We start from the raw sequence: 268 nt of genomic DNA, 5'->3' as shown, positions 1-268 counted from the left end.
GCTCCGGCGCCACCTGGGGGTGGGGCCTGTTATAGTGCGCATGTCCCGATGGGAGATATAGTCCGCGTTGGCCAGCCACGCCCTGCAACTCTGGGACACGTAGGGTCGTCCCTCCAGGAACGCAAGCCTCAGTCTATTCGGCGATGTCTAAGTCTCAGTTCCGATGACCCAAGGGCGTCGCCCTTCCTCACACCTTCCCAGAGCGGCGGCCACCGCAAATACTAACTACATGGTCCAGGATGCTTTGTGCAGTAGCTATCGCGAGAGC

This window comes from Lemur catta, chromosome 1 (assembly GCF_020740605.2).
Source record: "Lemur catta isolate mLemCat1 chromosome 1, mLemCat1.pri, whole genome shotgun sequence".
In the NCBI taxonomy this organism is placed as follows: domain Eukaryota; kingdom Metazoa; phylum Chordata; class Mammalia; order Primates; family Lemuridae; genus Lemur; species Lemur catta.
This window is presented reverse-complemented; position numbering follows the sequence as displayed.